This window comes from Melanotaenia boesemani, chromosome 9 (assembly GCF_017639745.1).
Source record: "Melanotaenia boesemani isolate fMelBoe1 chromosome 9, fMelBoe1.pri, whole genome shotgun sequence".
NCBI classification, from domain to species: Eukaryota; Metazoa; Chordata; class Actinopteri; order Atheriniformes; family Melanotaeniidae; genus Melanotaenia; species Melanotaenia boesemani.
Genome location: NC_055690.1, coordinates 8,438,293 through 8,458,484, shown reverse-complemented (window position 1 = coordinate 8,458,484; position 20,192 = coordinate 8,438,293). Strand labels below are relative to the sequence as shown.

The 20,192-nt window shown below is 40.0% G+C and overlaps 1 protein-coding gene across 4 annotated transcripts in view; it reads left to right on the top strand.

Moving 5' to 3' along the window:
* LOC121646254 (SPRY domain-containing SOCS box protein 4-like) overlaps positions 1-20,192 on the top strand; it is a 46,058-nt gene that overhangs the window by 407 nt on the left and 25,459 nt on the right. For 2 of the 4 annotated variants that reach the window (XR_006011597.1, XM_041995150.1), the window contains exon 2: positions 9,960-10,053. The exons of 1 other annotated variant lie outside the window; for it this stretch is intronic. The gene's annotated coding sequence lies outside the window, so the exon portion shown is untranslated. Of the gene's footprint in view, positions 1-9,959; positions 10,054-16,555; positions 16,714-20,192 lie in introns of those variants that run through there. One more of the 4 variants, XM_041995152.1, reaches the window with a different exon arrangement.

Below are 20,192 nucleotides of genomic sequence, written 5' to 3'. Positions count from 1 at the left end.
TCTTAAAACTTACTTTAGGTGCAGTGAAAGCACCAGCTAGTTGTTTTCACGTCCAAATGGAAAAGAGCTTTTTCAAACTCTGCTAAATAATTAGCTATTTTAAGACTTCACTGCTCCTTGGTAAGCAAAGCAGAAGAAATGTGTTTTTCATTGTGTTTAGTTTTCCTTATTACGGCTGAAACTATTGCAGCAAACCGGATATTAGGCTTTATTTATTTAAACCTTTTAACCTGTTGAACAGCAGAGACTTGTGCTGCAGCAGAGTAGTTGTTATACACGCTTAAATCCTTTTGTAAGGAAGTCATATATACGTAGAAACATTACGACTGAAGAGACATAAGCTGTGTTTAAATTATGCATTTTGCACAGGTTATGGCAATATCAAATGACTGGGGTCTGAATGGAGCTTCTGGCTGGATGTTTTTCCCCATTCAAAGGGAATCAATCAGCTGCTGTATAAAAACACTTATCAAGGGCTCATACATGCATAAATGATACTCTGAATTGAATTCCCATGATCAGGGAAAATGCAAGGCAAGGCTGTGGTGGAAGTATTTCCAAGTTGTGCATGTTTGCAGAGTTAAGACTTGGCAGGGCAGTGGCACACAGGCATTTTTAAGGCTTTGCATGATTTAGAAAAGTTTGACTTAATTCCAGGTGAGCAAAAAAGCTAGGCTTGTTTTCTATACAGCTGTAGAAATTGGACTGTTGTTTTTCATTTGAGTCCATTTTTAAAAGTTTCCCTGATTTTCAAGGCTAAGTGTGTTGCCTGTAACCACACCATCTGCTTTGCCCTGCTGGGCATTGGCAGGCTACTGTCCAGATCAAGTGTTATAAGAGATTTGTGTGGGTGGACCGCAGCAGATGGTGAGATGGAGAACATAGCTGGCTGATGTGATAGCTAGGCTGACTGTTGTGATTTTGGGGTATTTTCAGTTGCGCCTCACATAATAATCTATAATCTTTAAACTTGGAAGCGGTTTCTCCTGGATCATCTATTGTTAGGATGAGGGTGGTAATTAGCTGTTATGTTGATAGTGGGGTCATATTCTCTGGGCATAGATGGTAATATGGCCTCCAACAGTCCACTTCCACTTCTACTGCTTTGGCTATTGAAGACGTCAGTTGACTTGTCTGTTGCCATGGGAATGGATGGGATAAACATGAGAAGTCAGGGAACAAACAAACGTCTACTGGTAACTGGGTGTGGGTTTAACACGGATCAATAAATTGGGGTTTTGAAAGCTGGTTTCCTTTTCCCATAGGTTGAGGTAATTATGACCTAAACACTCCCCACCAGGCTTCTAAATGACCTTTTTTTCTAATCAGCCAATGTGGCAAATAGATTTGTGACGTTGTAAATCAGAATTTTTATTAGTCGTTTTCTTAAGGGAAAATAATACAGATTATAACTGCAACTGAATGCATTTAATTATAAATGTTTCATTAAATTTTATTTAATAGCATTCTGTGAATATTCTTGTTTCCAGCAGGGAATAAAGTACCTTACTAACCAGTTACGGATCTGCCTAGTTATTGCCAGTACATTGTCCATCTTTTTTGTTTTTTCTTCTACTCGTCTTACTTTGTTTAAATTCCTGTCCTCGTTCGCTGGACTTTGTTCAGGCAGTAGCTTGGAAGGTAACCACGCAGCCAATGGATGGATGACATGAAAAGGAATAGTGTTGATGGGAAAAGTACTGATTTGCTTCATTTATCACAACGATGAAGGTCCGACTTTTATTCAGTTCTTCACTTAGCATCACCCAGAGGCTTCGTTTTATTCCAGTTTAGCAAACATGAGCAGTTTTTGTGTTGAAGATTTTTTTTATTCTGTTATCCTGAAAACCTAAAGTTACTATTGTTTAATCAAACCTTGTAAACTGACTGAAAACAGAACCACAGCAAACTTTAAAAAAAAAAAAGGAAAACCTCATCATTATGACCGTTTTAGATAAAGTGACAGATATTTTCTGCACTGAGCTTATAAGTGCAGGCAGCTTATTTTTTGGCTTTTGTTCATTTCCTCACTTTTTCCTGACATGCTTGTGTTTAAATTAGGCTATGTTGTCTTTCTTTGTCATATTTAAATTTGGTCTGTACCCTATCTTCCCCTTTCCTGCTTTTACATAAGGTCATCCTAGTCTTCCTTGCAGATGATTGGTTGCTGATGCATGCATCAAACTAAAGTCCTGCCACCTGGCTGCTGAGCAGCAGTGGCTGAAGTCAAACTTGATTATCAATTCTGCAGCATGTACAGGACAAACAGAATTTAAATTATTTTTATCTCAAACCTTGGTGTGATGAAATTTTGGGCTTTTCTTCTTTGCTTCAAAGACTCATCACTATTTGATCACCCACTAAAGTGGTTTTAAGTGTTCATTTATACCTGCAAGTTAAGCCACATTTGACAGATTTTAATTTACAGCCCTGTTCATCACAGTAAAACTCGGCTCTGCACATCAGCTGTGGCAGCAATATTCCATCGAGTGGTTGACTGAAAACACAATTCCAGTTTCATGCAACACCTTCCTGGTTTGTGTTATAAAAGAATCAGCTGATGATTTTGAAAATGGTGTGCTTTTAGAACCTGTTTAATTTCTGAGAAAGAAGCCATTTTGCTAAATTTGATTTATTTTGTTAATGTAGATATGCCCTATAAGGATTGCTACTCGCAGATATTTCAGGGAGACGTCCTCAGATAACGCTTGTGTCATTGAAGCATCCAGAACACTGCGCTTACACACACATTCATCCCATTTTGAAGGAGTTGCCTTGTTCATAAATGTTAATTCTGCATCTGATCAGAACATCTTCTTTCCTACAAGAAATCTCTGCTGCGTTTGCCAGAGCATCTGCACGTCTCACTTCACATTTGGAGGATTTCTCTACAAGCAAATCCTCTCTAATACCCACCTTTTCTAAACCTAAAACCGCTTTCAGACATGCACTTGCTTTCATTAAAGTGACAGAAACTGAAACTTGTCGCCTTTTTTTCGGTGTTGTTAAACCCTCACAATTAGATGGCAGAGTTCTTTGAAACACCAGCTGCTTAAGCTCAAACTCTTTTTCAAGTGATGGCAGCCACGGTACACCTGACAAGCTCATATGAATTCTTAGGGCGATATCACATGATGCTGTAAGAAAACTGACTCTTGGAGGAGCTTGATAATAGTACCACCTTCTAATGTGCTGCCCAGTCATGTTTGAATGAAGCCGTTAATGTCATGCATCTTGCATCTGAAAACAGTCCTTCCCCTCAGTCCCCCTCTCTAATTCACTCAAACACAGTAGTAGAGACGTATCCTTGGAGAACAGGCTGTTTCAGCACATGGGGGGACTGCAGCCAGTGTGTCTGATGCTGACTCAGTAGAATGTTAATGTTGTGAAATCCCATTAAGAGCAATCCTTTGCTGAGCAGGGCCCGGTCTGGGCTCCATGGGACAGCAGGTCATTTTAAAAGGCCAGCAGCACCCTTGTGCTTGCACTGTGTAAGAGGGTGTTGTAACCAAATGGCGCACATTGAATTGAGCTTCTTTTAACTTGCTGCCATGCATGTTTTACTTGCTCTTTCAGGGAGTTTGAATGATTTTGTGCAAATGTCAGTGACTGAGAACAATTCCTCTGCATATTTGGTAAATGTTGTCTCCTTTTGCTGAGTAGTGGTAGCATTTCCCTCTGTCCTTGGTTGTTATTGTGTGGCAGATGGGGTATTTTGTTGTCTGCGTCTACTTGAAAGCCTCGTTAGACGAGTTGAGCTCTCTCATTCATGACAGTGCAGCACCTCTGGCTTCGCTGTTGGTGTCATTTAGATATGACGTGAAACCTTTTTCCTAGTAAAGGGGCTTCTAAATGCATTTAACCATTTAAAACCAGCGTTACTTCCGATTATTCGTCTTGGAAGAGTTTGAGTGGGTAAAACGGAATAGGGTTACTTCACATGTAACGCCTGTCACTGCTGTGAACTGTATTATCCTCGCACTCTTCAGCAGATGATGGATGTTCCTTCTGGCAGAGAATGCTAAAGAGAGAGCTAGACACAAGCTACTGGGGTAGTGTATCTTTCACATCTGAGAAGGATGTGGCGTAGAGTGCTCTGCCTGGAAGAATCTTCCACCCACATGTTTCTATACTGGTACACTGAGGGTTTGCATTAGTTTCTGCTTTGAGCTACAAACTACTTTGAATGAAAATTGCTTGACAGCAGTTTCTCTAAATTTATTCCCGAATTGACCTTTGTACTCAATGCAGCTTTGCATGTTGTTGTAATTTTTAACCTTAAAGGTAGCGGCACAGAGCACTCATTGAGATGCTTTTATAATGCAAGCTCCCCCCGCATGTCTGTACAGTAAGAGAATTTGACTATCTGCTGGTTGAATAGCTTATTCCCCCTCATTCTCATCTATTTTCCTGCCACAACAATCAGCCATGCAAAACAGTGTACCCAAACCGTGGGGTCAGGGTGAGGGAAGAGTCTGCATACACAATCATCTCACCTCAGATGACCCACTATGCAGAGATGTGTCCATGCTGGTGTTTAAGAGGCCATCGTGCATTGCAGCGTAACTGCAATAAAGTGTATGCATTCAAGCTTTAAGTGAATGCCCTATTTTTCTGAGGAAAAACCCTAGTTTTGTAAAGTGCATTAATGTTGCATGTTCTGTAGTTGAATTGATAAATCTCGTAATGTTAAACCAGTCAAATATGTAAATAATCTTCACATATCAGCTTCATTTCTGTGAATTATGCCATTAAGAACAGTTGTATCAACTCATGATTTACCAGTAGCGCTAAAAAGACCGTGAAGAGTTTTCTTACCACCGTTCCCATCCATGACATCAGTACAAATTTGCTAGATCCTGTCCTGGATTGGAGGCAGGCTCAAGAACTCCAGGTGTGTCTTCTTGTTGAGGTCTACTGACATGGCTCTCGTCAAACATGGCAGATTGGTTGGATCTATTAGCTACTCGGTAAGTTGTTTGTATGAGTAGCTTCTCATTTCTTAAGCAGCCATGTGGAAAGACATCCCATGGTCCTGGAAAAGATGGTAAGAAAAACAACAGTAGAACTCAGGGCCATGTTTAACAGTGAAAGTGGAAGATCTGGGTGAAAAATGAATGCAGCACTGGATGGCAATAAATCTTGTGACATTGCAGAAGCTCATTGAAACAACACCACAGTGAATACTGCAAAAGGCATCCAACAAAATATTAGTGTGGGACTAAAATATATATTATATATATTTTTTTATATATTTGGCTACATTTCTTAACTTTGTGGTCCAGCTTATCCTAGTCCATCTCAGCCAGTTTAAGGTCCAGTGATTGTTTCGACTTATGAGGCCAGGTTAACTCACACAACACTTTTTCACTCTTCTTGTCAGTTAAATGGCTTTTCCAGAGGCTGGAGGTGTGTTTTGGGTCACTTTCCTGTTGGTGGTCCCACTATGTACAAACCAGATGGGATGGCATGTTGTAGGGGCAGGGTATTTTACTCCTTTATTTACTTACTGTATCCCCCCTCTTCTTCACACACAGCTGACAATCAAACTGAAGTTTTTAAGTCAGCTACTTTGCTATAAGTGGCATCTTCCCTGTATAGTCGGGGCAAAATGCATTTCATTATGCGTCTTTTCTCAACTGAAAATGAGCAAACACATTATTGAAATAATTTTAATAAAGAAATCTTCGCAGCAACTGGACCACGCGGGTCTGATTTTTCTCAGGTGAGGTTAATTGGCAGAGCAGGTGATATGATGATTCAGCTTCTAATGCCAACAATAAGATATTTGACTAAAAATATCTTTTTAATCTGTTGATCCCACATTAAAAGTTAATTTTATAACTTATAAATGAATATCTCATGTGTCTTATTTACATAATGTAAATGACTGCAGTTGAGGTCTGTTTACTGCTTACCAGGTACAGTTCAAGCGTGGGATTGCAAGCACTATTTGATCTGTTTGACAAACCAGTTAGGTACACTCATCAAAGAATACTTCCCTAGTTCCCAGTGTGTGCTGGTGTGCACATTAATCCCCACTGCAACTCAACTCTCTGTTTATTGATGCAACTTTAAGCCACACACATCACTCTTCCTTTAGTTTCAATCAGCTTAGCCGTTGTTTAGCCTTGCTGCGTTGACATAAATAATAAATTTGTCCTGTGTACACATCAGCATACACTACTGGGATCCGGTTGCGCTGGTGACGTTAAAGATCTTTCATGCCTGCTGGGTTGCCTGGAAGGTGTCAAGATCTTTGTTTACAGTGATAGTTTTTCTAAAGACAACTTTATGTATTCCTGTTTCTATGCTTTTTACATATAAATAATGTTAGGTCATATTCTGCTCAGGGTGTGCAGAAGTTTGAGTCTACAGCAAACTGAGTTTTCAGGCTGAATGTTTCTGTGGCTCTGGCACAGAAATGGCTGAGATCAAAGCAATACAAAAATGGAACAGACACTTTTCACATCAATTATTTTTTCTCACCTCTTTTCCAAAATTTGTTTGGGATTTTTAATTAAAACTCCAGGTCCTTAAGCACAGCAGCCCATTAATTATTATGGTAAATTCACAGCGTATTTGACTGGAGCTAATGGTTTATAATCAGGGGTGTTGATGAGGCTACAAGCTTTGCTATGGCAGATTGAGCTAATTTAGCTACTTAAAAATGACACTTTTGATCTGCTAACATGCCTCCCAGTTAAGCTCCTCGTCTTCGGAGCCATCCCATGTTTGCATTTAATATGTGTCAAGTTTTGTTTGAACATGGCCAGATATATCCGGTTTTAAATGGCTGTTTATGCAGAATATTAAGGCAAAGATTGTCAACTCCAGATCTCTCGGGCCAGTGTCCTGCAGGTTGTAGATGTTTCCCTGCTGCAACACACCTGGCTAAATCAGTGGGTCATTAAGAGGCTGGTGCAGAACTTGACGACAAGCTGTTGGGGAACTATTTCATTTGAGTCAGGTGAAATGTCATCCCCGTTTTGGATGGAAACACGTGAGATTGGAAATGATTGCTGGCTCCCAGCGGTCACCCAGGGGCTTTCTGCTGTGAATGCTTTACTCTCGCATCCCTCAGACTTCATAAAGACCAAACCATTAAAAGCTGCAGTTTGCCATAATTACACCCATCTTTACTGGTGGGGAAACATGGCCGCCTCCTGGGAACATGTTAAACTGCAATACAAAATGTTTGTGAGCTAAATTGGAATCGTGCCTTGGTGAGTGCAAAAGAATTTTCCTGTTAATGATTAGTAGATAATAAAATGGAAAGATATGGCAGGGTTTATTTCAGATGCTCAACACCTGTGTACCTGTGGTTAGGAGCTTTTCCCTTTACACTGATTTTTTTTTTCATTTATAAATAACATTTGTTATTCCTTCCTCTATGCTGCTTTAATAATAGATTTGACTTCATCATAAAATATTTCGTTACACAAAAAGCTTTTTATTTATATGTGAAAAAGTGTAAAAGGACAAGAAAATAATATTCTCCCTTTAGTTTTTATGCGGGTACATGTTTGCCATTCAGATTACCTCAGCTCTAGTTTTCCTTCCAGCATTACATACTGGCTCACAGACTGATACTGGAGCTGTGTGTGTGCTGGGGTGGAGGGGAAGTGGAAGGAAGGCCACTGTGTAAGCCACCCTGCTGTTTGGTCAGACCACACACTCTCAGGGCTTGGATCAGTTGGATGTGTGTGTATGTTTATCTTCACGCCTGTCAATTTGGAAGAGACGCACACCCTGCTGCCACCATGCAGAAATAATCCTTTTTGAGAAGCATAGTCGCTTGGAAACTTTTTGTTATCTAATAAGAGAGATGCTAATTAATTATTAATGATTAACATTATTATAAATTCCATCTATGTTCTATGCCCTGCTTAAGCCTACCTGGGTTTCAGTAGCTTAATCCAGCTAGCAATGTGTGAAAGGCAGGCTACATCCTGGACAATCCGCCAGTTTATCCCAGAAACAAATGAGGAAAACCAGCTATGCAGACTCACTCCCAGGGGCAATTTAGAATTGCTAGTTAACTGGTAATTTGTGCTGTGAGGCGACGGTGTTCACCATCACGTTGCTGTGCAACTCACTGCATCTACTGTGCGAAAATTCTTCCGACAAAACACAGGGCTTAAAGTATTCCAGCACCCTGCAGGATCTCCGGCTTGCAGAGGTTTTCCAACACTTGCTTGTCTGCTTGTGGGAGTTTGCCCACCTGCATGTGCACATGCACATGTCTTTGCACATCAGGGCGAAGGAGAATTATGAACGTGCGACCGTGTCAGAAAGGACCTTCCAGCGTTTAAATAAGGTAAATGACATCAGGCTGATAAGCTTTTAAACATCAGTGTTGTGCGTGGAGGAAGAAATGTTCAGAGATGCAGCCTGACATTGCTGAAGTTAACTTCTGATAAAAAGGGGATTCTACTAGGGACTTTGGCCACATTAGTCCTGGTCCTACTGTAACTCTGCAAGACTTCAGATGTTCATATATCATGTCATCACATGTGGTCGTCCTCCATCCCATGTTAGAAACATTTTACAAAAACTACTTATAGGGATGATATTGTCCAAAAATGACGACTGACCACAAAGAATAAAGCAGAAAGAAGAATGGCCAAGTCCTTCCATTTAAGTTGACTTTTTTTTTTATCTTAAGTAAAAAGTGACAGTAAAGTTTTGCAGTCTTGAGGTTTCTGTTTTCACTTTGGTGTTCAAACCTACTACAGTTTTTACTAAAATCCATCCAGTTTGAGCAGCAGGAGAGGCAGGGAGCTTGATCAACGATGGAACCTACATCACTTCCTCTCCTTGGTTCACTGGATGGTCTGTTTGCATTCACACTGTAAGAGAACTGCACCAGGATTCACTTGTGAACCGAGACCCCTGGGTGAAGTTGTTAATCTGTTGGCTAAGTCAATGCTCCGCTTTCCTGGATGACATCTTGTTCTCCCCAAAATCTACTGTAAATGTTACTTTTTCATTGTACTCATCAAATTTTAAGTGGCGGAAACAATAGGAAACACTTACTGGAGATTACTGGAGAGACTGCTGCTGGAAATGCATATGACCTTGGGAATGCAGGAAGTTGGGCTCTAGTTTTGCTTCAGTGATGACTCATGAAGCAGTTGTGGATTATGCAATCGTCATGTAAACTCTGTGTGCCCTGAGCTGCTGCAGTTCACCTGTCTTTTATAAAACATCTTGGTGGCACTAAAAGTTTGAGTGGAGACATCATAATGTGAGACTGTAGACGTTTATACCTTGTTAATCTGTTTTCCCTATTCTCGCACCTCACAGTAGAAATAAGAAATGAAGCAATGCCAATTCTGTTTTCTCCAAAACACAATAACAAGACTACAATTAAAACACCAAACTGATCAGCAGGAGTCGGGTTTACTGTTAAAAATGTATGATACCCATCCCTCGATGCCTGCTCATCAGCAGCTCTGTTGCAGTACTGGAGTCGAGCATCCGCAGCATACTTTCTAAAACAATTATTTCTTTTAATGTTTGATGATGGGTTGTCTTAACATTTTATGGTCAAAGTTTGCACAGGGTCATTAATATTCAAAAGATCCGGGCCTTCCTTTTGACTGTATTCCCTATTTTCTCATCTCTTTGTTGCTTTTCACCACTTTCGAATTGCTTAGTCTTGGCATGAATTTTAGTTGGACCCATGCAAATACAGACTTTCTCAAGAGAAACTCCACCAGCACCACAGTGCTTATTGCATGTATAATGCATGCCATTGTGTCAGACCATTTATTCTCCTTGTGCTGTTGTGTTCAGTGTTTGAACTCATTAACATGCTCTGTCAACCATCATTTATCATAGTGATGGCACCATTTCCTTATGGCTGCTGTAAATGAGCTATGTGGTGGTCTGCAGAACAAATGCTTATTTAGTTTGTCCTGGCACCCTTAATAAGACATTTTTTCCCCCTACAGGAAATACTGGAGGCTTTGACTATTGGATCCACAACCTGTTAACCTGGTAGATGCTTTTTTTTCTCAAGATACTTGCAACTACATGGACTAAGAGGTTAGTTTCTACACCTTTTGGACTGTACATCCTACTGCTCAGAGGAATTTATTGGTAGTAATGTGGAGAGAAGTTTTAGATAATTTATTTATTTAGATTTTGTTGAAACCTGATCATACTGGTTTGGACTTACCTGAAGGGACAGAGAAACTAAGCCAACGTGTTTAATAAATATTTCAACAGGTCCTAACCTAAAAGAAGCTGATAGTCAATGCTAACTTGAGGTTTCATTTAGTGGAAATCTGTCACTAACCACCTCGTTATGTCACACTTAAACGTGGCAACAACGCAGCATATGAAGATAGCATTATAAATACTTTATATTATTATGCAGCACTTTTGAAAACTTGAGCTAAGCTGGTACCTGAAGGCCTCAGGTGATGTTTGCTCCCCAGTTAGTTTCTGAAATGTGGACTAATTCATCCATATGCAATGTAAAGGGTTGTGTGTCAGACCGTAACATTACTGGGTGATACAAAAGGAATTTTGTGACCAAAAGCTCCTGACCCTAAAGGGTTACCAGGCTGTTTTTAAGGAGCTGAAAGATCATTCCAGCACTGGATGGAGCATTGCATTTCCACTTAGAGTAGACTAGGAGGATTTAATCAGCTGAAGTGTGGAAAACGCTGCAGTGCTGATCTCAGGAGCCTGCACTGAGCGGTGAAACGAGCTAGAATATTTCAGTTGCATTCACTTAAAATCCATTAATACTGTGCAGTTCTACAGTTTGCAGCTATTTTTGTTTGTGCCTGCTGTGAAACACTGAAATGAATTTTTAATTGCACAGATTCACAGCTTTTATCAGGAGCAGATGTTAAACTCTGTCAGAGCCTTTTGTGTGAACGTTGCCTTTACACACAATTACAACCGTTCCTATTCTGAATGGCAAAAGCACCCCTTTCCCTACCATCATTGGGTGTTTAATAGAATGCTTGTGTTTTTAATGAATTCATTTCTAATGGAAAAAAAGGCAGACAGTTATCCATTGGTCAGCATTTGCGAATCGACCTCTTTGAAATAATCTTTAGTATTTAAATCTTTTCTTCCTACTCCGCCATCGCAATCTGTTCTTGGAGACAGCCAATACTTCATAGTGCTATGTAAGCACCATGAAGAATGTCTGCAGTATTTTATCAGTGATAAAATGGTCTATACTTGTTCCCATTTAGGATTTATAATTAACATGGAGGACATTTTTTTTGGCCATGATTTAGAAGAACACAAACTAAACCAAACAAAAACCATAATTCATAATATTTGAACTGAGTAATAGCAATTCCCATCAAGAGTTTTCTTCCAGTGACTACAGTAATTGGTTGTTTATCAATAACCTCCGTATTGTATTTCAGTGTCAGTCTGCTGTCAGACAACCTGTTTGTCATTTCAGTGTGCTGGTAAATGCGCCTCACAGCAGGGAGTGACATCAGGTGGGAGCAGACAGTATTTTTCTTTAAAGACATTAAACTCTTTGTTTGAGTTGGTATTTTTGGTCACAGTATATCTGACCTTTGCCTTGGCTGTAAGGGAGCATGTGGTTCTTCACCAGGAAAGGGTTTTGTCAGCATTCAAGCAGTTTTTTTTCTGGCTGGGTTTTGTTAAGCTCTTAAAAAAAACAAATTATCTGGACGATTTCCAGATCTTTGCATCCTGTTGCCAGGTGACTCCTTTCAATTTTAACAAACCTTGCAAATCAAAACAAAGCTCAAATGCAAGTGAACTGAACCAGGATGAAAACACAAATTAAAATGGACTAGAATTTAAATTCAGTGAGTCTCGGCTATGGCCAACACAAAATTGTAATCAAATCCACTGTTCCCATAACTTTGTTAAAAATGTGTACACTCGGAGCCTTCTGGCCATTTTGACCTTTTTATGTGCGTGTTTTATTATTTATTATTTAAGTTTTTAGAGTTGGTGAATGTCCAGCCAGAGAAACCAGTACCAACAGAATGGGCAGCAGTATAGCTCAGGTGCGACTACTAGTCGACAATTCTTAACAGTAAAAAATGGTAAATGGTCTGTATTTATATAGCGCTTTACTGTACCTGGAACGATACCCAAAGTGCTTTACATCATACATCACATTGACCCATAAACACACACACATTCACACACTGATGGCAGAAGCGGCCATGCAAGGCGCTCAACCACAACCCATCAGGAGCAATTAGGGATTCGGTGTCTTGCCCAAGGACACCTCGACACCAGATCTAATTTACAAAATGAATGGTGTTGCCCCTTTTTAAGTGAGAGACACTGCATGTTCACTGGTTTGGAACAGCTCATAGTCAGAGCGGAGGGCACAGAGCAGCAAAAGTTGGGATGTCACGATTACTGAATCACAGTGTTAAATACCACGATTAATTAATCATAAAAATTTCTCAATATCATCACTTTTCATAAATGATCATGTCTGAAGCATAATAGCAGATCAGTGCTCAGACCGAAAAGTTATTTAAAATATCAAATGGGTCATCCTGCAGCCATCCTCTAAATGTAAGACCTGAAAACTGTCCGCATCATTCAGAAATAAGCAGGATAAAGTGGTTTTTGGTGGATTCTGTTCACTACTGTGACAAGACGCCAACATGACTGAAATCGGCTTCTCTTGCTAAAATTAAGCCAAATTCAGATTTTAAAATGGCATAAGTAATGCTGATTAAAACTTAGGCCTAAGCGTTCGTGTAATGTTACACATTTATAATTTTGAGAATCTAAACGTATAATCAATAAAATCGTGAATTTTTATTTCTATGACAATAATCTTACCAAGAAATCTGTAATTGTATTTAGCTGTGGTCTTTGCTATAAGCTTCAGTAATAAAAACCACAGCTCTTATGGTTACAAGGACAGTCTTGTCTGCTTTCCCACTGCTCTGTGAAAGACCACTTATGCTCTATGCTAAAGCCGGATACGTAGCATTTTGTTTGTCGTCTGCATAATTTGCGTGTATAATTAGGTCCGTTTTCGCCACCCTTGATTTCCTCTACTATTGACTAAAACCAAATCAAAACTTGGAGGTGAGCTATAAATACTACACTGCCCTCTGGTGGATGCATTGTTTTAGGACACATTAATGTATGAGAGCAGTGACTTTCGTACATAAAGGGAGCGTTAAAGGGCCTTAAAGTGAAGGGGGTTAACCTAAAGCTAGCTGCAGCTTCAACCCAGGCGGAATCACCTTGTCTCTGCTCCTCGACCCTAGTTTATAGCCGGAAACGGGAAAGTTTACCAGCTGTTTCTGCTGGAGTGGAACCAGTAATGGAAGGGACAGACCAAAGCAGCACGGTTACTAAACCGAACAGATGGAAACATAAGGAAAAAATAGCTGGTCTGGTTGTAGCTAAACCCGTTGTAGCGAAACCCGTTTCGCTACAACCAGGGGGGCGGTCCTCGAGGGCAGCTGTCCTGCAGATTTTCCAATGTTTCCTGCTTCAACACACCTGAGTCAGGTGGTTTTGGAACGGGGACACATCAAAAACCTGCAGGATTGTGGCCCTTGAGTACCTGAGCTGGGCACCCCTGAGCTAAACACTCTTGTGGACACAGTGTGTAGTTCAGTTAGCATTGCAGCTGCCCGACGGCGAGAATCTACAGGTTTTTAATGCAGCCAGCCGAGATCCAATCCTGGCGACTTACCTTGACCCACTTTCTCTCATCGACCTACTGTACAAGATCACTAGAGCACAAACAAACAAAATATATAAAATATGCTTGTGTGTAAGCACATACATTATACAATTGACTTTTCACACACATTTTACAATTTCCCTGTGGGAATAAAGTATATTTCATGTTTTTATTGATGATGTCACAATGATGTCACAACTAATCCAATTTTAATTAGCCTGACTAGTCGACACTTAAAATATAAAATGCACATCCCGGCTTACACCCATGCCAACGTAAAGTACACATGGAGTATGTGGACAGTGGCATTTGACATTGTTTGACGTGGATGTACGTACATCCAAGGAGCATAAATAAGGCTTAAGAGTGTAAATGAAAACAAAAAAGACGTCCTCGTTAACTTGCTGCTGTTTCTCATAATTTCAATGGAGCCCTGCATCACTCTGTGCTTATACACATCAAGCCAACACAACATACCAAGCTGTGTCAAAACAAGACCAGCCCGCTAAAAACAATGGCTGTATTATTTTATTACCTCTGCCTCAGGTCATGTATTCAGCACTGTTGGTCGGTCTGTCTATTAGCAAGATGACTCAAAGTTATGGACAGATTTTGATTAAATTTTCAGGAAATCTCAGAAATGGAATAAGGAACAAGTGATCAGATTTTGGGAGTGATCAGACTCTCTGCCTGGATCCAGGAATTCTTTAAAGGATTCTCTTCTGACGAGATGGGGATAATTTTGCCATTAGATCTTCTACCTCAAAAATATTTCAGAGATTCATTGGCAAAACAATTACAATGGCTTGGCAGAGGTCTGCGCTCTGAGTGCTTCTAGTTTTTATACATAGGAGTTTCCAGGGTAATTTTTCTTGCTGCAGATTTTATGCCAAGTCTGTTGCAGATCTCAGCATAAATTATTAGTAATAGTGGAGAAGACAAGCAGGCAGAAAGGAATGCAGCTGTGCCTTTGAGGGGGAGGTAGCGAGGTTTCCTCGTCACGGAGGGGGAATGATGAGAGGAAAGAAAGCTGAGGACAGAACTTATGTTCATATATAGAGAACGGAAGAGGAAAAAGGGGTGGTGTATCTTGTGATCATTGTATAGATGTCTGATAAAAAAAATTCACCACAGAGACCAGGAGCTGTATGAACTGAGTTACCCCACTCTTTATCCCCCTCCCTTACCAGCAAATAGTCTGACCATCCTTGGTAGATAGATGGTACTTTTGACTCTCCTGGGACTTGTAATATGAAGCAGGATGGTGTTTAAGTGAGATGTTTTCTTCAGGTTCAGCTCTGGGTTTTTAATGTCACAGAGATGGTTAACTTATCTCATTGCCATGGCAACTTCATGCTGGAAACCTAACTTCTTCTAGAGCAAACAAGTATAAATGGTTACACCTACAAATATGCTTCCTCCTTGTAGCAACTGAAGCAGCTGTGCAGATTTCAGGCTGTATTAGCTTAAATATTAGTTATTAGTGCAGGACTCGTTCCTCTGTTAGTTGGAAATATGCAGTTCCAGATCCACGATTATCAATCATCTAATTCCAATCCCACTTCTTTTACATGAGCATGCACAGGGTTGATTTATTTGGTTGTTAACCTACATTGTGGTATGTCTGAAGATCTTCATGGTTAAGATAATTAAGGCTGATAACCTGAAGGTACTCTGGACATGTTGAGTCTGCTTCCTAGCAAAGGCAAACACCTCTGACTGGCAGAGGGTTCCTAGAATTTTATATCTCTTGCAGGTTTCTTTAGTCCTCTGAAGGGTAATCTTTAGTATTTAAAACTTACTGTACCTCAGGTGCACTGGAAGAATTAATTATTGCAAATGCTGTCTGCAATTTGCTCATTAAGTGTTTTATAATGTAACACAGCTTCCACCCTTTGGAAGGTTTGCCTTAAACATGACAAGTTCTCATCTTGTTTTTCTCTTCTGAGACTAAAATCTCTCCAAACGAAGGATGTGCTGAGTTTCTATTGCACCATATTTATGACTGGTAAAAGCTTCATACTGTAGCATTTACTTAGTGATCAGTCTGATGTCCAGTCGGTCGGTGACGTCAGTATTGGAACCTGATAGCCATACTGGATCAGACTGGTCCCATATCTACTTGCAGCTATGTTTAATACGGACCCAGGGCCATCAGCAGTTTCACATGTTTGATTTTAGACTGGAATGCAATCAATGCTTTCAGTGTAACACACTTTTAATGACTGGTAATAACTGCATGACCTTTTTCCCAGATGCTTATACTATTTTATAATAACATTCAGTTCGAGACAGAAATAAGAGAATCATGTTTTTATAGAATGGGGAGGGGGTGCTGCTTGGTGTGTGTGTGTGCTTGCGGCTGTGTGAAATATTTTGGTGAGTGTTTCTATTATTATGTATTTCCACTTTGTTTTTTTTTTAATATGCATACATGTTTTTAATCGTGTAAAGCACTTTGTGTTGCCTGTGGCATTAAAATTGCTTTATAAATAAAGTTTGATTTGATTTTTAATTGATTCCCGACCGATCCAATAGGTAGCGTCCAGTTCAGTAAGTGAAGGCGAGCCATTAATTCTGAACTATGTGTGTCTTCTCTTGCAAAGGAAGGCAGTTAGTGCATCTGTGAGAGTGGGTGGTTTGCAGCTTGGGTAAGACTTTGAGCGTGCTCCACAGTAAGCCCTCCTCTTCCTCTCTCTCTCTGTTTCCCTCTTTCCCCTCCTCCCTGGAGCAGCTGTTTTCCTGTCTTAGCTGGGAACTGCAGCCAATGTGTTTTTCCTCCGCGTCACAAGCAGGAACTCGCCGACTTACCGACATGCACAAACGCACTTTCTTTTTTTTCTTTTTCTTTTTTTTTTTTTGGTCTGTCTCTGCTCTGTCCCACACTCGTCTGGCTGGTGACTGTGTTCTGACCTCGTTTTGGATAACAGACTGAGGAGCAAATATTCCCACTATTCTACTTGGCTGCTGTGATTACTCTGACATGGCTGTGTGAGAACTGCCTGACTTTTCATAGAAATGCTTTCATGGTAAGACGCCTCTTCCCGTCTGTCTGTTGACCTGGTATTTGTGCTGCTTCATCTCTTGGGAAGCTTCATTGGAGTTTATTCGTATTGTTTTCAAAAGTGTTTGTAAACGATTTCATCAGGGTGTTTTTCTTTTAGTGTTAAATTGGCTGCTATTTTCACTAGTCAGGTTGGTCTTACTGACTAGTCATATTGTTAGTCATACTTTTTATAGGTTGTCAAGGTGTTGAAGGGGGTAAAAGTTCACATTGTAGCTGTCTACCTCCATCAGAGTGAAGTGGGAGAGGATGTTGGATTATTGGTCTGATGGAAGTACGATCTTCAAATGTGTTTAGGTAAACCTGTTAATTTAACTTCCCGAAGCTTTTAGAAAAGCTTATACATACATGTGAGTTACCAAGAAAGGATGTGGGAAAGTTTCTCAACTCTTTCTTTTTACTCAGCTTTAACTAAACAAGCATTCCCAGGTGTAACTTTATCTCGTTTTTGTCGATCACCTGACTTCTTGCATCCCCCCCCCCCTCTCTCTCGTTCTCTCTCTCTCTCTCTCTCTCTCTCTCTCTCTCGCTCTCTCTCTCTCTCTCTCTCTCTCGCTCTCTCTCACTCTCTCTCTCGCTCTCTCTCAAAATATATATGTATAATATATGCTGGGATCTGATGCAGCTCCATCTTCTGATCCGATGTGGCAGAAAAAGAATTAATCTGGCATTGGCCAATAGATGAGCAAGTTTCCCTGCTCAACGTTTGGCTTGTCTTTTGTCTTTCCCTTTAGTCATTTTTATTGCTATCTGAGGTTAGCAGCGGCTCTTGGGGAGAAGGGAAATATGTTGTTCAAAAGGTATGGGTGGCTTAACTAAGTCCAGTGTAAAGGAAAGCAAACTTCAGCTGGCATATTATCGCAACCGCCCTGGAAAAACTTCTTTAACCCTATTAATAGGTCAGCACCCCAAGTTCAAATGATTTTTTTAAGATGTTTTTACCCACTTGTTTGCTCTTTGTATTGCAAAGGTCACAAGATTTAAACATAAATCACAAAAAGCACTTTACAAAAATATCCTTAAATTTATCATTATTACAGAAGTTATTAAAATTATTAAAAAAAAATATAAAAACATGTTGGAACAATAATGTGACATATGAAGGATGCACACTGAATGTATTTAGTGTTTTAGGATTTTTTTTTTTTCACCTTTGAACAGGTGTCTTCAGTTGTGTACTCACGTTCACTTACACACCATCTGGCAATCAAAGAAAAGATACAAGATGAAACTAAACCCCTTGTTGAAGGCCTGACTGATGCTGAGGAAGGTGGGAGCCAAAAGCATTCAGAGCCCTTTCCCTCAGAATAAGCAAAAAAGTTTGAGTACTCACATTTTCAGAAGTCAATAGGTGCGTTTCCATTACCCCTAGAATTTTCCAAAATTTAGACGTTCCCGGACGTGATGTTAGGGGGTCACATGACCAGTTGAGTTCAAGTAAAGATGGCGCGGAATGAGTAGACGCAGGAGGAGACGGAAATCTTTTTACAATATTAAAAGAAAAACAGTGAAAACAGCAAACAGTGAAATGCAGAGTCTTATAAAGAATTAGAAATCTCCTTCCTCCTCAAAGTGGAGTCTCGCGGGACGAGATTGTATGAGAATAATGATTAATGCACTAAACACCATTCAATGGAAACACCAGCAAATCGCAATTGTACTTTGTCGAAATTTGAGAAATAATGCTTTTATTTTGCAAAAATCTTTAATGGAAATGCAACTAGTGTTACTGCCGTGGAGAATCCAGCTGAGCTGTGATGAGATGCTAAGTAGGAATTTCTGAACACTGTGAAAATGTCACCCATTTGGTCACCCAGAGCACTATCTGGTCTGCTATGGAGTGTCTTCTACAGCTAGCCGATCCAGTTAGCATAGCCGTCTAAGAAAACAGTAAAGTTCCTCTTCAACGTCTTTAAAGTTAGGTTTCTTTTAGTGCTGCGGACTATGACACTAAAGCAAGTAAAGCTTAACAACCTGTCAGCACCATATAATCATGCAAAGTCTGCACTTGTTATGTTCAGCTCCTGCATGTGCAGCTGCAGCCAGAGCCTCACATGCTGCACTGCTCACCTCGGACTCGGACAGAAAACAAGGAATTTGTGTTGTTTTTTTTTCTTGGCATGTGGGTTTAAACAAAAAAAAAAATCCACAATATATTTAGACATGGTGCTGTTGCTGCTTTTTTTTTTTTTTTTTATAGCGGAGTCGCACAGGAAGTGATGATTCTTTTGATCAATCAATGGATGCAGTGTTTCAAGCTGATCAGTAAGATCGGGACCCCAGTGTAAGGGTCCCAAAAAAGTAAGACAGGTTGGATATTCTGGGATTGGTCCTATTGGCTGTGGAAATGTGTACGAACTTGTCCAGGGCTTTAGATGTGGATGCTAGGGCAGCGTTTAAAAAATGCATTTATCGATTTGAATCTATTCAAATAAAATAAATCCAATGAAACTCGGAGATTGATTTTTTTTTTTTTTTTTTTTTTTTAAATATGTCCTCTTTTCTGGTAACGTGACCCTTCTCTCAGGGGACTTGACTCTGCGAGATCTTAGCATATACACACTCAACTGGTTTCCTGTGTCGCCTCCGTCCAAAATCAGCTTCTCTTGTCAAGATAATGTCACACTCAGATGCTTTCATTCATTAGTGTGGATTACATTCACCTATAAAGTCTTTGAGTGTATTACCACTCATATTAGCATCTAATGCTAAGGCCACTTCCCACAGCAGGAAGTGATGTCACCACACACATATGTATATATGGTCATTTGCACACACATGGCCTCTAAGACAGGTTTACACTTCGTCCTTTTATCAAAAAGTAGGTTGTAGATTAAGCAGCAGCTGATGCTGTTTATTTGATTTACATGGCGCCATATCAGAGCTGCCCTCTCAGTCCACGGGAATGGTCACACGCACAGAGACGTGTGCGCACACACAGATCTCCATTAGAGGACAGAGTGCATGCGTCGGAAAACACGTCAACCAGCTGAAAATCAGACAAAAATAGTTTTCTAGAATCTCTGGCAGGTCCACTGAATCAAAAACAGTTTAATCAGGACATTTAAAAAGTTTTACTTTTTTTTTAGTCCTGAGTTGGGGTTTATTTGTTTTTGTTTTATTCATTCGTTCATTCGTTCATTCATTACGTTTCTGGCTGTGAATCTGGGGAAACACTGCATTGTTATGGCATTTCCGAAATGTATATAGATGTGTCAAATCAGATTATTACAGTAATCTGATTATTTCCAGATAACTGATTTTCATTGTCAAGTAAATGCACTTAGTGTTTTATAAAATATTTATCTGAGAATGTCTTTAATATTCAAGAAAAATAAGTGCTGTTACACAATTAGCTGTAAATGAATTGATATGGCTGTGCTGCGGCCTCCACTGCTATTCACGGCCATTTCAGCCAATGGTTTGTTTTATACCGGGTGCGCA